This window comes from Alligator sinensis, unplaced genomic scaffold (assembly GCF_000455745.1).
Source record: "Alligator sinensis unplaced genomic scaffold, ASM45574v1 scaffold264_1, whole genome shotgun sequence".
Taxonomy (NCBI): domain Eukaryota; kingdom Metazoa; phylum Chordata; order Crocodylia; family Alligatoridae; genus Alligator; species Alligator sinensis.
The window spans coordinates 6,732,059-6,748,778 of NW_005841831.1; positions in this window are offsets into that span (position 1 = coordinate 6,732,059).

A 16,720-nucleotide genomic window follows, 5' to 3' on the forward strand; every position below is an offset into this window, starting at 1 on the left:
GGTGGAGGCCATCTCTTCCCAGCAGCTCGCTGCCTCTCTCGCCAAAGAGCGGGCTGTGGTCATGGAAGCCAAAGCCTTCCTGACGACACCAGCGCTGCAGTCTTTGGTTGACCACATAGATCCTCCTCTCCCTTCTCAGCCCATAGCCTGAGACTGGGAGGATCGAGTTGAGCCTCTCTGCTGCTGGGTGGGCAGGGGGTGCCTCTCCAAGGCAGTGCAGGGCTTGCAGTGGCAAGGAGTTTCCCTGCTCCGCTCTGCCATGCCATGCTGGGTCCTGCCCACGGGGCTATGGAGGCCCTGCGGGGAGGGCAGCAGGGCGAGGAGCCCGAGCCTGCAGGGAGCACACATCTATACCCGCCTCCCCCCACCCCCGGCTCTGCTCCAGCAGTGCCACCTGTTGGGGAGTGGGATCTGGGCTTTGTTCTCTGCTCTCTGTTGGGGCTGCAGCCTCCTGTGGGTGACAACCAGGGCTTAAACACTGCTGCAGGGGGCTGCGGACCTGGGTCCTTGGCCCCATAGCCTTGGCAGTTGGAGGCCGCCTCCGGCAGGGCTTGTGGGGCAGGGGGCAAGTGTCACCAGCAGGCCTGGGGGGTGGGGCTGTGGGTGGGTAGTGAGGGGCCTGGATCTGCATCTTGGTGAGTTAAGGGTACAAGGGGAGCTCTGATTTTCCATGATAAACCCAAAATCAAATATCAATATGTATAGCTGTTTAGAATGTATTTTATTATAGTGATAGAGGCACTGGTAAGCTTCCAAATTGCTTTAAAATTGTTAATATATAAATAAAACATTGTGTTCAATTGGTACTTATATATAGTGGTGTTTCATTTCAATTGCAGATTTGGGGTTTTTAATCGGAGAATTTGCAATTCTTATCAGAGAAACTAGGATCCCTGCTGATCACCCTGAGAGCAGTTAGCTCATCCACTTCCTTCTCAGGATTGCCCTTGTCTTACTACGTTCCTTTTTGGCAGTGGCCCTGTCAGCAAAATATTGAACTGACCTTACAGCATACAGCAATGCCCCTCAGAACTTGTTTTAGACACGACATGGCTTCTTTGACCAGGAAGGAAATGAAGGCCACAGCAATGTGAGGATCAGAATCACAGGCTGCTAGATCATCAGTGATGAGCTAATGCCAAAGATGTGGCTTCACAAGCCTAAATTAGCCAGTGTGGCTCAAGGGGTGCACAGAAGCAATGGAAAGTCCTAAAAGGGTAGCAAAGCCCCCCCACCTGGGTAGCAAGGCAAGCCAGCCCAGAGAAGAGGGCTGCAGCTGCCATTTTGGATTTGCTTTTATCTATGAAGCAAGTTGCCTACTGCTTTTGAAGCTTTACAAGTTTAGTTTTCTTAGAAACAGTCAGTGTGAGTAGCTACATCATGGAGACCTCAAACGCAGTATTCTGCCTCCTACTATTCTTCAATGTACTCAAGAAACCACACATTACAGCCGCGCTCCATATGCATCATTGTATAAAGGGGCATGACGGGATTTCCAGGCACGGAGGACATCTGCATGGGATAATCTAAATAGTTTTTATTTTAGATTAGAAAGAAAAGAACAAAACAAGAAGAAAAAAGCCAGGCACACAAAATAGTGACATTTGCACAACAGACCACTCTGTGTGCAGCTCAGCTATGGCATGCTGCATGTTAATTTGACACCTAATGACAACTCCCTCAGACAACCTGCAGATTCCTAAAACTGAAAAGCTGCCATCTTCACATAAGGCATAAACACAGTGGTTGCAATGCTAAACATGGTGGGAAAGAGACAGAAGTAAAAGAGTCCCCTTCTTATTCCTGTACTGGATCAGCTCATGCTAAGAAGTATAAAAATGGACTACTTAACAGATATAGCTACCAGGACACTAATTAGTCAGAAAAATACATAACTCCCTGCTAAAATCCAGTGACAATGGTTCCTCTCTCCTCTCCTGGGCACCAGTCTACAGTAGGAGGGAGGGTTTCCTGTGGTCCATTTCTGATGATATAGTGCCCGAGCCAAGCCCCCCTTGCAGATTCTCCAGTGCCTGCCACGGCTGTTCTTGCCATGCAATCTGCTGCTCAAACTATTTGGCCATGCTGCTGACCTGTTGGTCTCTGGGCCATTGTGCTCAGTGGCTCCTTTCTCTGCTTCCACTTCATTCACTCCTCACTAGGCTTCCTACATCCTTCCCCAGATCTTTTCCTGCTCTCCCTTCTACCCCTATGGATTCACAAGCTTGTGACCTCCGAATGTCTTAGCCCAGGGGCTGCCACCACCCTCCCTGAATCTCTTACAAATGCCATCTCAGACTCACCAGAGCTTCTGGTTTATCCTAAATCAGGCCCTCCTTCCAATTCCCTTCTTAAACCCATCTCATTATCCTACCTCACTTTTTTCAGTCTCTGAGACTGACTTCTTGTCTATTAGCACTGATCCCTAATTAGCACAGGGCACCAAGAGTCAGAATGCCTACATGCTCACCTCAGCTCTGCCACTGACTGCCTGTGGCAATAGGAGCAAGTCACTTAACCTGAGTGAGTCTTAATTTGCCCAGCTGAGGAATATCATTAATGTTATCTGCCTCAAAGGGTATTGCCAGGTTTAATTGCACCTGGTACAGTGCTTTAGGGTCTTTAAGTGGAAGTTGCTAGGTAAACACTGAGGATCATTAGCCACTGTCACTTGTTTATTAGGGGTTGGGAGTGGCAGCCCTGGAAATAAACACTGATAACACAGCCTTTCCCAGCAGGTGCTGCAGATGGACTAATCACAGCCCTGCCCCCACCCCCATCCTGTATTTACCAGCAGGTGTCACTGAAGTCTGCTCTGTATTTTGTTGAGGTTTTTTTTTTACACAATTTCTCCTATCCTCCCAGTTTCTATTAAGAATCTAGAATCATAAAAATGCCCAAATTTTAACTCCAGCCACAGAGGCTTTGATAAATTATGGAGCACCATTGGACTCATGTTCCCAGTAAACCCCTGTGGGTGTACTGGTTGTGTAAGTGAGAGGTGGATAGCAATAAAAAAAACAAACATGTCAGGGAAGAGGATTGCAACTGAATCCGTATAGGTGGGACTTTCCACTACACATGGCCCTCCAGATACCTATCCATTTAGTCCCATGTGGTGATCCACACATCCAACCTGCTCATCACCAGCCATGCAGGAATAAATCCCAGTGTTTTATCTAATCAGATCAGACACTGTAACAGTCTAGGAAAAAGATGATGGTGGGAAGAGGGGACTGGGATAAATTAGGATAAATTGGGATTAGGAGTCTGTCCTCTGTCACAGTACACCCAGCTGTGCTCATCATGCTGCCTTTCCATCATCTGAGAAAAGAATTTGGTCTGATAACAACAGGATTTTACCAGGGTGGGGTCAGATTTACCTTCATGAACAGACCCCATAATCCTCAAACCTTTAGAAGTGCTAGAGTCTAAAAGCCCTTGAATGCTCCTTTTCATCTTGCTGCTTCAGAAGGGCTTTCAGGCTCCAGAGCTAACAACCTCAGCAATTCTTCTGTACCCCCTCAATTCAACTAGTCAGGGTCAAACCAATTCCCAGATTTAGGGTGAGGAAGGAATTTTTCCTCCAAGGATGGGTGCTGTGTGTGTGTTGGAGTGGAGAGTTGCCTTTCTTTGTAGTGTGAGGTATGATCCTTTTCCTCAGATCCTCTGAGCATATATTAACCAATTTTGTGTCACTGCAGTGGTAGGGCATGGCAGTGCCCATGTCTTCCCTGTTTTTGCTTGTGGCAGGTTCTAGGGTGTAATATGGAGGTGTAATATGTTCTGTGGTTCTGGTATTTGTGTAGGAAGGAAGGGTTTAAAGTGGACAATTTTTAGGATTTTTTGGGTAAATGATTACCTGCAAATGCAGAGGACAGGACTTGGTGACCCAGGAGGACCCTTCCAACCCTGAATTCCAATCCATCTAGTAAATAATGGGTAGGAGAATCACAGAACCATGGCTGGGCTGTTTGGGGCTAGCATCTCACAACCTAGGGGGAAAAAAAGCCAAAGGTACAGGTAAAAGAAATGGATCCTTTCCTTTTAGGTGTCCAGGAAGGCAGTGACTGACCACTACCTCCAGGGGATGACTTTTGGCCACCAAAGTGACATGAATGTTTTGTAGTTTTACAGAGTTCAAGGCCAGAAGGGAGTTAAATTATCCACTCTGGCCTCTCAGTAAAACCAACCATCAAACACACTCTATTACAATGTCATCTATCAATCCCAAAGGCTTGTGCTAGGTCAAAACTACAGTGTGTGCCACAGGAAGAGAACAGGAAAGAAGATGTCTCCAAGGCCCCGAAAATGGTGGGGAATTGATTAGGTGAGATATGATCAGAGGACTCTCACAGTGGAACCATGGAAGACTACAGAGAGAAAAGTTTAAAGGGGCTGGGATAAATGGGATGTCAGACAATGGCATTCTAGCTGTCCAGTTATGGGGTGTGAATGATGAAGTTTCCTGCCTCCAGGAATAGGGGCAGACACTCCAAAAGCCTGAGCCTGAATTGATTCAATCTTTGCAGGTTAGTCTAAATCAGTTTTGTAACCAGACAGACATCCCAGAAATGCAGGCACATGCCTGCAGTGGCTCAGGCTAGAAGCCAGGGGATGCTAGAGCAGCCCTCCCTTCCCTTCCACAGGGCTGAGTTGAGGGGGGCATGGCCAGGACCTGGCAGGACGCTATGATTAGGGAGGGATTTCCCCCTGTCCTGACCAGCCCACGTGGGAATGCTTATCACCCCTAATTCAGTGTTTATCACCCCATTAAGAAAACAACAGAGGGACATTACCAGCTACCTGTTGATTCTGCCTTCATCCCATCTGCTACAGCTCAAAGGTAGCCAGCATGTGGTCTGCTAGCTAATGCTGAGAGGTGTCTGTGAGGGACAGGGGAATGCCTGCTTAACAGAGAGTGGGGAGGGGGGCGAGGGAGCAGAAGCCAGGGGACACCTGCAGAGACTGCCAGAGCTGCAGCCAGGGAGCAGAGGGGAGGGACCAGCTCTGCTGGGGAGCAGAGAGCCCTACCCAGAGAGCATGCTAAGATGCTGGGGGAGTCTGATTTAATTTAAACCAACAAGGGGTCTGGGACAGATATAAACCGGTTTGCATAACCCGGTTTGAGCCAAATCAGTTAAGTCTGATACTACATTCAACCAGGTTTATCTCATATTGGGGTTTCAGCCATTCTCAGACTGGTCTATGTGCACTGAACATCTGTTCTGTTATAGGTTTAAACCAGTTTCTGATCACTTAAACTGGTTTATGTATAATGTCTGTTTCTAGCCCAGGATGCAGAATGGAGAGTGGTTGGTTTGTTTCTTCCCATGCTTATGATCTTTGCTGGTTGCCACATGGGAACAGGAAGGAATTTTTCTCCTCTTGTTGCCAACGCTGAGGGTTTTATTTATCTGTGCATTTATTTGCTTTCTTCAGAAGCAATGGGTATTGGGTGGGGATTTTGACTGGGCTGTGCAGATGGTCCTACTGGACTTAAAACCCAGAGGTTTCGGACTAGTGGGGGTCTTGCTCCTCTGCTCAGGGTCAAACTGATCACCCACCACATTAGGGATCAGGAAGAAATTTTACAGTGCTGTCAGGTTGGTATGGACTCTGGGGAGTTTTTGCCTTCCTCTGTAGCAGGGGCAGAGGTCTTCTTTGGATCTCTTGAGCGCATCAAAACGACTGCACACATGCAATATGTGGTGCTGCAGACCCATCTGCAAGGCTGCATGCAGCACATGCACGTGTTCCTCACACTGCATATTTTTGCAGCACACGCTGTCACAGCCACAAGATCCTGGACTCAGCCTGGGCCTTGGAGCAGCTCCCCACCCCGCCACATTCCCTGCCAGCTCCATTCGGGCCGGTCTCGATGGAGACTCTGGCCCTGTGCTGTTATGGCCCTGTCACTCGTGGGGTCTTCACAGTGGCAGATCAATGTGGGGGAGGAGGGGGTTATGGTCCCTGGGAGCCAGCCTGGGGAGGGTGCCGGCCAGGCCCTTCAGGGTTCAATACTTAAAGCAACATGACTTTAAGTATTTCTATGAGAAGGACAGGGGAAAAAGGGTGCAAATGCAAGCATTGGCCCCTGGGCACTGGAGACCCACGGTACATCACTGGGTCTCCATTGAGACCTGCCAGAGCAACATCGGCAGGGGCTTCTGGGAAATGGAGTCTGGCCACCAACCAGATCCACCATTTTGCTCAACCCTGGTATAGAAGGATCCTGATAGATTGGAAAGCTGGGCTAGAGCTAATGGGATTAAGTTCACTGCTGACAAATGCAAGGTGCTACACCTTGGAGTAATCAAGAACACAAACACAAAATAGGTGACAAGTGGCTGGAGGGCAATGCTAATGAAAAGGCTCCAGGAATCTTGGTGGATTACCAATGCTATATGAGTCTGCAACATGATGCAGGTGCACAAAAGGCAAATGTGGTTTTGGGCTGCATCAGTTGGAGCATTAGATGAAAGATGCAGGAGGTGATAGTGTCTCTTTACATAGATAACTCTTAGTTCGGCCTCATCTAGAGGACTGTGTGCAGTTATGGGGTCCATATTTTAAAGAGAATATGGAGAAGTTGGAGAGGGTCCAGAGGCCACTGACATAAATGGTAAAGGGCTTGGAAGGCATATGAGAATTTGAAAGAAACAGTCATGTTCAGCCTGTGGAAAAGGTTAAGAGGGGACATGATAGCAGTCTTCATATATCTGCGAGGCTGCCAGAAAGAATAGAGAGAACACCTTCCTAATTGGTGTAGAGACCAAACCATGGACCAATTGCTTGAAGTTGCAGAAAAGTGGGTTTAGAATGGGTATCAGGGAAAACTTTTTCACTGTTAGAACAGTGAGGCAGTGGAATAGAGCGTCTAGCTGTTGACCACCTCCAACAATGGAGATTCAAGAAGCGACTGGACAAGCATTGGGCAGGGATGATCTATGAATAGCTGTGCTGGACTGTTCTAGAAAAAGTAACAATTGGAAGGCCAAGAGTGCCTTTCCTCTCCGAGGATCCCTGGGAAACAGTAAGAAGAGCTATGCAGCCTGAAGCAGGTGGATATTGGAGAGGACCATGCTCTGCAGCATGAGAATGAAGCAGATCTCCACAACTGGATAAGTTATAAAAGAAGATTGAAGAAGCTGGATAAGTTTATGGAGAGGATACTGAAAGGGGAATTCTGGCTGTCCAGTTGGAGGAAGGTGTGTGGAGTTATGGTTGTTGTCCCTAAGTTGCAGAGCAGGATGGAGCGTGATTGTTTTTTCCATGCTTCTGGGCTTTACTGATTGCTACATGGGGCTGAGAAGGAATTTTTTTCCCCTTCCTGTTGTCATGGGTTTTTATTTTTTTGCATTTCTTAGAAGCATTGTATGTTGGCTGCAGCCAAGGCTGGGGATTTTGTCTGGGGTGTGCCAATTCTCCTGCTGGGACTAAAACCAGGGTTTCCTGGCTAAAGGGTCTTGCCCCTCTACTCAGGATCAAACCCATTGCCATACATGGGATCAAGAAGGAGCTTATCACATGGCTAGTGGGCACATCTACATGTGCAATTACTGCACACAGATACACTCTGGAGCTGATTGGTCTGAAGTGAATGTGTGCCTGGAAGCAAAAAAACCTTTGAGTATATTAAGCCCAATCAGAGTATATTGCGCCCAGCTAGCAGCATCCCAGGGCTGCTCCAACCAGGCTCATTGTGCTGTGGAGGGCCTGGCTGGGGCACGAGGGTGCTTCATCACGGGGCTAGCCAGCTGGTGGTCCCTCCACTGACGCACCCTCATGCCCCAGCCAGGGAGGCAGCACCTACATGCTGCCTGCTGGTGTGCCCCAGGGTTCAAAATGCCTGCATACTTTTACAGGCCTGAGGCAGAAGCTGCCATAGAGGCAGCCTAGCCCTGAGGCAGGAGCGGTGATACCTGTGTTTGCAGGTATCAAGTTTACTCATGATCAAGGTTTTTTACTGCACAGTAAGCATGTGCACACGTGCACATGTGCGTGCTTAATGTGCAGTAAACTACGCTACTGAGCAGTTAAGCGTATTGTGTAGATGCGCCCTCTGTGACTTGTTTCATGCCAGAGATTCCCTGGCAGCGGCAGAATGAAAACCCAGGGTCAATGACTCCTTGATCCAGACAAGCCTTACGAAATGTAGGAACCTCTCAGAATACCTTTACCGAAATCTTAGAGTAATGGAAAGCACCTACTACACTCTTAAGGGTCAAGGCCTGTGAGTCAGTGAGAGCTGTGAAAGGTACTATCTTGAAAGATCAGGTCCTGCAAGATACAAGCCTGGAAGAGACAAATTGGCTTAGAGTCTTTGGTGAAGTGGAACAAGGTTGATTTTGGCTGTGTCTACACTAGCAGTGGACTGTGCAGTTGTCACTCTGCAGTCATTTAGTACTTGCATACTTGCCTTATTGTTCAGTGCCATCACCATACAGGTTTTTTTTCTGATGCTACTATGCAGTAGCCTCTCATGTAGATGCTTCCACTGAGGAGCTGGCCAACTGACTCTGATTTTGCACTGATACTAGTAGAAATCAGGTGTAGTCCCTCTAAGTCAGTGGAGCTGCACTGGTATATGTATAAGGTATGGGAGAACAGCTGAAAAGTGTATGCTGAAATTCTGACCTGGTCTGTATAGTGTGCATGGCCCAGCACTGCTCGACTTGAGTTTATGCCAGGCTTATAGTACTCTCACTTAAACACACTTTAGATCAATGTGACTCTGTAGGGTTCACTTGAGTTACTCCAGCTATATTCCAGCATAAATTCTAAAGAGAGGCCGCGGTTATTTAGTGCTCGCTAACAGATAGTACTATGGGACACGGTAGCATTTCCCAACGCATCTGTCTCAGCATGTTCTTGGTGCGATGTCAGACCTGGAAGAGCCTGATCTGTGTTTTTGATGAATTTGTGATTATGGTCCAGATGGCAGGAGTCAGACCTGGGTCACAACCCTAATAAAGCTGCAGGTGTAAGCAGCACGTATTGCACTCTTTTGACAGGAGCCAAAAAAATTGCATCTGCTGCCTTTGCTCTCTGCAGGTTATACTGAAAACGGGCATAGTTAAACGAGGTTAGAAGGTCAGTTTTTTGCCTGTGTGAGCAGGGCACACACCTTAGCCTGCTAAACCCTACAGTGTCTTCTGCCCTTTCAGTGTGAAGCAGACTTCATCTTCCATGTCAAGGGTAGTGTTCCCCAGCAATTGGCTTCACTTCAGGCTGAGTCTCTTCAGTGAGCTGATCAGCCTCTTTGTCCCTGCTTCGGGAACAAAGTTCTCCAACAACCTCCTTATTCAAGGCTTCCAGGTGTGCATATAATGATATAGCATTGCCACCATGGGTAAATGAGTATCGTTAGAACAATTCCAAAACAGGGAGATTTTGTTGTTGTTCTTTGGCCAAGTTATCTGATGGCTCCTGGGAGATTTGGGCACCCAACATCAAACCCTCTGGGCAGCTTGTACATATATCGTCTCATCAGCTTCTTTTACAATACAGGCCATTGAATTTCATCCAAGAATATTGTGTGTTTGATTAAAGCATATATTTTGGAAACATCTCAATGTTCTATGTACTTTTTATGGGTCAAACTCACGTTAACTTCCCACACAAAGAATCCCTGTGTTTTGTGTGATAGATAAACATATAGATAAAAACGGTAAATTCCCCCCAGCCTTTTTTTTCTTCCTCTTGTACAAGCATCAAAAACTGGTGCCTGCCATGGTAGGTCTTGGCATTCTCTGTCTGTACCTCTTAAATTAAACAATGCAGCACTTCTTACTTGTCAGCCTTGCTTTTATTGCTATCCAAGTATTGTGAGGGCTCTCTCTAGTGGTACGATTAACACCTACTCTCGTAGTTTCTCCACAAGATGAGCATTTCACAGAAGAGGTTGCTTTTTCAGAACTGCTGAGGACACGCAGCTGCAGGTGCAGCTCCTGGGAACTGCATCTGCTCAGCAATTCTGAAAATCAAGACCACAGCATTTCTCCTTCATTGGTTTCCAAACACTTTGCAAGAATTTTAAGATCACTACACTGTTTATGTAGTTCAGCTGAACATGCCGGGGTGGGGCTAGCTGAGGGGAGCTGGACAGTATTGCAGAGGCAAGGGTGTTATTTCCTAATCCAGGTAGCTGTCCTCACCTTCACTGTGATTCATTTCACTTTAACACAAGTTATTAGTCTTTCCTCTCCTGGACACAAATGCCGTGTTGGAGCAGTGTGTCTGCTCCTGGGTGATGTAACTGTAATTCTAAAGCAGCTGAACTGAAACCAAAGGACAATTTATCTAATAGCAAGATTGCAATTAATTGTACTAAAGGGAAACACTTACTCTTTCAGATCTAAATGGAATATAAAAGGAAAGGCCGGGATGGGATTAGGAGAGGTCTCCTCCCTGTTTCCTGCTGCACCTTCCTTACAGAATCCAGGGGCCATGCTGAATGTTTGGGACACCTTCCTACAATGTGGTGCCAAGAGCTCCCAGCAGTATCAAAAGCCCTGAGGTGGTGCTGAGCACTCAGACAACTCTTCCCATACAGTGCCTCATACAGCATATATTGATTATGTCTCTGGATGTTCCATCATCCCACTGGTCACAGAGGACAGTAAGTTAACATATGGCAACCCCACAGCAGGACCATGTGAAGAAGGGGTTAAGTGCACAATTCCCCCTTTCTCTGAAAATAGTTTTTTCTCTTCTCTGCCTGTAATACTGTTTATCAGCAATTGCAGGCTTTAAAATCCGTACTTTACAAGTGCAGCATAACCTGCCAGTTATAATTGGTTGAATTATACCTCATCCCTGATGCAACTCTTGATGACTCTCAGCCAGAAAACTGATAGGAGACACCTTTATAGCTCTCTCAGAAAACACAATTATAAATGGCATTCATGCCACAGGCCCTAGGAAAGGTTAACTGTTTAGCTGCAGTTCTATAATAGGTGGGTTTTCACAGTCATTCCTCCATCTACAAAAAAAAGGCAGGGAGATAAAAAACCTTGCCAAATGAATTCAGCTGGTCACAGTAAAAACTAAAGGTAGAATAAGATGAAGGTACTGGGCTTAGTTCTTGATGGAGATCACTTTTAGAAGCCTCTGGCCTGTAATGGTGCCTGGCAGCAAGAGGAAACTGCATTTACCCTGCTGGAGAGATGAAAGTTGGCTGTTGTGTCAATGGCAATCTGTACCACTGGCTGTAACAGGCCCATTGGGTTGGACAGCCTTGTAATATAAGGCTTTTGGGGCCTAGGGATTTGCCCCAGTTTCAGCCTCTGGTGTAGCTGCACCTGATGCAAATCTCTCATGTGGACAGGATGAACTGCCCTGGGTTACAATTTGCGATGGTGCCACTCAGCCAATTTTCCAGCTCTTTTGCAGAGAGCAGCTTGTGTCTAAACCAGGACACAACTACAGCAGTGGTGGATGCTAGGGCAAATACAGACAAGGCCTAATAATAGAAGGAATGAAGAGCCATTGGCCCTCCCAGTGCAGAGCAACAGTTGGCACTGCGTGGGTCCTTGGGCCTCGTTTAGTCTTTGCGCTTCTGTCTCGTTTCTTAGATTTCCCTTTGAGACTGAAATGTTTTTATTAGAACCAGAAATAAACTGTGGAAGAGGCATTAACTAGTATAGAGTGAGTAAATCATTTATCCGTTGAGTGCTGTCCCAGGGGGAATATAACAGCCAGCCACTTCATCATTGCCAGAACGGGTGTCTTCAGTTCCTATGGCCTGAGCTTACCCTATAGCTACTAATGGGCTCAGGTTCACTCTTAGCTAACAGCAGCCTCCACTCCATCCCTTCGGGGAAGCTGGAAGCCCAACTTGCATTTGAGGTGGGTCTGGCTTATATAACAGGCTGCCTTCACGCTACAGTCCTGAGCACTGTTTCATAAGGTGAAGCTATCACCCAACCATACCTTATAACTACAAGTCATTCTGCATGTGGTTGGGAGATGCAAAGGGCCTGGGATGAAGGCAGATGCTAGAAGATGCAAAACCCACACAATGAAGACCAGTCAGGTTGAGTGCTAATGGTCATTTCAGCATTGTGCTTCGTCCTACATGGGGGCTGGTATCTGTCTCTTTTTCAAAATCTTTGGGTGTACCCTTGCTACTCCCTTCACTTGTGTGGTTTAAAACATGACTAGACTCAGGGCTGGAGTACAGACTCTAGGAATCGATCCTGATTTGGCCTGGAGGATGAACCAGCTGACTCAACAGGTCACCTCTACAATTTAGCAGAGAGCAGAACGCTTCAGAAGGGTGTGTTACAACCTGTTATGGGGAACAGTAGAAAATCCCCTTGTTGCCAGTGTCTTGAAGCAAAGGAAAATTATCTTTACAAAGTGCTTCAAAAATACACCTTATTGATTGGTCTGCTCTGATGGGCAAGTTGTAAATATAAATCTTTCCTGTGACATAGATTGGAGTAGGGAAGTAGCTGGCCAGTCATTAAACCCCACTGAAAGGTCTCCTTGTGACCATTATTGCTGCCAAGGAAACAGTACTGATGGAGCCCAATCTTCATCTAAACAAGACTATTATTGCTATGCCTTTTTTGACATGTGTTGTCCTGTTAGAGAAGTCTGGACTATCTGAGCAGCTGAAGGATGGGGGAGTCTTCCATTTGCTTCCCTATCTGGAAAAGGAGCTTCAGATACAGTCACAGGTTGCCATTGCTGGTGACACTAGGCCTGTGCGAAACAGCTGGTATTCACTTTGGATTCAGATTCAGCCGATTCAGGGGACACTGATTCGATTTGGTGATTCGAATGACTGTCCCGAATCAATTCAGCTGAATCTGATTTGGATATCCGGCTGCTGCTGAATCGCCGAATCTCTGAATCACACAGGCCCCATCCCCCACCCGCTCTCAATGACTGTCCGGCCCACCCCAGCTCTCCTCTCTTTGAAAAAAAAAAAGCATGCAGTCACTGGCTCCTGCCTGGCTGGGGGCAATCCCTGTTGCCCCCACACTGCTCCATGCCATGTGGGGGGGGCTCTACCAAAAGCCCCCTAGCCCCCACCCATTCTCCCAGCCCCCGCAATGGCTGCCCCACCTGCCCCAGCTGCCAGCCCTTCAAACAAAAACAGAAACAAAAAAATCCTGGACTCACTGGCTGCTGCCAAGCAGGGGGGCAATCCCTGCTTCCCCCCACTGCCCCACAGTGTGTGGAGGACTCTTCCATGAGCCCCCAGAAGCCCCGAGGCTGCTGCAGCAGCCAGTGAGTGGGGGGCTTTTTTTTTTTTTTTCCGGGACCAGGGTCAGGCAGGGCAGCCACGGGGGAGGGGGACCCGGGACAGTGGGCAGGGGTCCGGCGGCTCATGGCAAAGCCCCTCATGCAGCGTGGGGCAGTGGTAGGTAGTGGGGATCACCCCCCCCTCCCCACTTGGCAGCAGCTGGTGTGTGGGAGCTTCTTTAAAAGCAACTGGGAGCTGGAGCAGGCGGGGCAGCCATGGGATGCCCTCCCCTGCCCCCGCCCCCTACTTACCAGCATGGATTCCTGGTCCAATTCCCTTCTGCAGCCAGCGGGGACTGCCCGAATCACTGACACTCTCCAAATCTTCTCCGAATCAATTTGGAGAGGTTCAAATCAATTCAGACCTATTATTTGGTCCCCTGATTTGATTCAGATTTGGAAATTCAGCCACTGAATCAGATCAAATCTCTTCCAAATCGAATCAGCACCTGAAGCTTTGCACAGCCCTACTATTCACCTGTATTCAGGGAGATGGCAGAGAAATACCTTGGGCTACTCTCCCCACAGTGGATGGAAGCCCCCATGTTTTGGCATGCTGCACTGCAGAGGGAGCAGGGGCCCTGTTCAAAACCCCTTGTTTTGAAAACATGAAAGCAACCAGCAATCTTCTTTGCACACTTTTAAAGGGACCGTGAGGACCCTGCATGCTTCACACCAAATCAGCAGGGGTGCTGATCCTTTGCCACTGCTGTGGGGTCAACAGAAGTGGCTGGTGTACCTTCCTCCCAAGATATTAGCTCCATTTACTTCTATGCTTGCTAGAGAGGCTTCTTTCATATTCCATGCAATGTAGTGGGAGTTTCTGCCTTCCAGTGTACGTATAGCTAGGTTGGCTTGGTACAACTACCAAACTTGTTAAAATTTAATTTTCCCATTCCACACTGGGATGAAAATGGATTTTTTTACAGAAAAAATAGCAAGCATAGAGAATCACCAGGCACATGGGAAATCCAAGTCCAAGTCCTTGCTCCACCTAATTCAGAGTAGAGACTTGAACCTGGGTTTCCCACCCACCCACTATATTGACTACCAGGCTCTTAGCACTTCTGCAGCAATGGGCTGATCAGCAACTGCATTAACTGAACCTGGGCCATTCCTACAAATGGTTTAGCTGTACGCAAACTAGCATTTTTGGTGAAAAAAAGAGTTTTAAGAAATTCACAATCAGCTTTTCTTGCAGTCCCAAGTATCCTGGAGAGATGCCTGTCATTGGGTCGTTCTTCCAGCCAAGGATATGCTATCATTGCAGCCAGCCTGTGAACATAAACAGTGTCATTCCTCTGGACTGTAGACTTCCACCTTTACTGCCTCTTTACTTGTCCCTCCTTTACTCCCAGCAGCTGCTGACTCAGAGCACAGAGGCAGCTTGGAGCCAAACAAGCCCTGGTCTCCTCTTTTCAAACTCTCTAATATAGTCCCAGAAATGTTTATAGTCTCTCTTCTTATCCCTGACCTCCAGCTTTTATTTGCATACGTAAATTTTGTTTTATTCTAGAACTACAAGTTTCATATCAGGGCAGTTCAATCTTTATGAGGATAAAGTGTTTGCAGTGCTCTTAAGCTGCTTAACGTAAGCATGCATGTGAAAGATTAACAGCTTTATAAGTCAGAGTAGTTAAGTGACAATATAAAGAGAAAGGGAAGGGGAAAACATCATCAATCTGAAGCAGCAGTAGGACTATCTAGGACGAATTACTGAATGGAGCTTGCTGCCAAGTCCAAGGCAGGATCTCAGTCAGACCCACAAGTGACTGGTACAGGAGCCATCTCATGGGAGTGAGGAAAGAGATCAGTTTAAAGGATTGCTTTCTCCAAAGTCCTTGAACTTCCAGGAAAAAGGAAACTTTCTAAATATCTATTGGTATCCTGTTCAAAGCAGACCACTGAGTGGAGGAAAGAAGGAAGGGAAAAAGGCTTTACAGAAGTAAACATATGCTTCCTAAGGCAGCTGCAAAGCCCTCTTAAATCAAAGGCAGCCCTCAGCCTCTGTGCACACCAGAAGGGTCAGCACCAAGTTGTCTTCCTCTGTACATAAATCATCTGTTGATGATGCCTAATGTCCCTTTCTCCTAATGCTATGGAATTTGCTTTTGAATGTTCTTACAGTAGACTTCATATTGAGCCAAATTCATTAAACCACCAATGGACAGCTCAGCCAGCTTGAGAACTGAGGCAGCTTGAGAACTCCAGGGATGATGCAAAGGGAAGCAAATGCAAAGGTAGCCTGAGGATACCACTAAGGGCCATGGCACCATTTTTCATCTGGCTTACATTGTCTTCTTCTCCACTACAGTCAAAGCTACACTGAAGGTTTTAGTTGTAAAGTGTATACAAAGTATATATGGAGGAGAAGAGGGTCAGGCCAATTCTATCTAGTTTATATCTAGCATGAATTCTATCCATTCTATCTAGCTTATTAACACAAAGGACGTATTGGACTCTATGCCTTTCACTGGACTAGAGTCATACAGCCCTCAGCAAGTTATGTAAATATCTATGCTTCAATTTATATGCTACAGAGAGATATTAGTGCATTTTTATAGGGCAGGTAGCAGAGTATGTTACATGTGTTATTATAACATCAGAGATTCTCTGATGAAAGCATCTCTGTAAGTGTGAAATATTATGATGCAAGTGGGAATTGACCAGTCAGCTCCAATCTGGCATCGCAGCCAGAAGGAACCTACCTAAATCGTGGTTTCATGGATTTCACAGTAACTGCAAAAAAAGGTGTTGTCTGCAATCCCTGCAAAATTTGGCATTGGCTGTGACTTTCTATGAAATCAACCCCCCAAAAAGTTGTAGTGAGGTAGAGAGAGAAGAGCCAGCCTCTGCCAATAAGTGGTGAGGGGTGAGGCAAAGAAGGCAGTAGTGATGTAGACTGAGTGAAGGCACCCTCTGCCAATCAGCAGTGTGGGGCAGGGCCATTGGGGCCCCTTCACCAATCAGCAGTGAGGAGTGGGGCTGCCAGGAAATGCCTGCAAAATGGGCTCTGTGCACCAGTAGCAGGCCTTGAAAAACCCATTGTGTCAGCACAATTTAGGTAGGTGCTTAACTATGCATCACAGCTGAACTGTGACCACAAAATAGGAAGTATGAGTCAGGGTAAAGCTCTTGAGAGCTGTTCTGGAGATGAATGAATAAAATGCAGCAACCATTTTTTTGTCAATGCCAGAGCATGATACATCTGCCAGGCAGAGGAGATGGCCTTCACAATACACTCAGGTGGAAACTGAGTCATCAAGCAGACAATGCTTGAAAGTTGAGGATGCATTGTTCATTTAGCTATCAACTACAAGCAGCAGCTGGAGCAGCTTGGCAGCCATATAGAATCCTCTATGCATTTGTCATGGATTTCCTTTCCTGGATATAAAAATCTCTCCTTTGAGCTTGAAGTGAATATCAAAGGCCTCTCCTTCTGATCACAGATTATATCTTT